This window comes from Chrysochloris asiatica, unplaced genomic scaffold, assembly GCF_000296735.1.
Source record: "Chrysochloris asiatica unplaced genomic scaffold, ChrAsi1.0 scaffold00004, whole genome shotgun sequence".
Taxonomy (NCBI): domain Eukaryota; kingdom Metazoa; phylum Chordata; class Mammalia; order Afrosoricida; family Chrysochloridae; genus Chrysochloris; species Chrysochloris asiatica.
Genome location: NW_006408522.1, coordinates 47,364,254 through 47,364,729, shown reverse-complemented (window position 1 = coordinate 47,364,729; position 476 = coordinate 47,364,254).

The window sequence follows — 476 nt, the reverse complement described above, 5'->3', positions numbered from 1 at the left end:
ATCAGCCAGGTGGCATCATTGATGGCGTCAAGTGTGGCAGTGGTAGTGAGGTTGGCCCAGGATCGGACATTGTTTCGTTCTGCTGTGCATGGGGTCACTAGGAGTCAGTTCCAACTTGATGGCACCTAACAACAACAACAACTTGTTCAATAGACTGCCTGTAGATCTATGTACAGGTTCCTCATGAGTACAGTGTTCCAGATTATTCATTCTCTGCTATGTTGTCAATAGCTTGTCATGATCTACACAATCAAAAGACTTTGCATAGTTAAAAAGACACAGGCAAACATTTTTCTGATAGACTCTGCATTCAGACAAGATTCATCTTACATCAGCAATGACAGCCCTTATTCCACATCCTCATCTGAAACTGGATGGAACTTCTGGCAGTTCCCTGTCAATGCACTGTTGCAGTCTTTTTAATTATCAATAACAAAATTTTACTTGCATGCAATATTTATAATATTGTTCAGTGA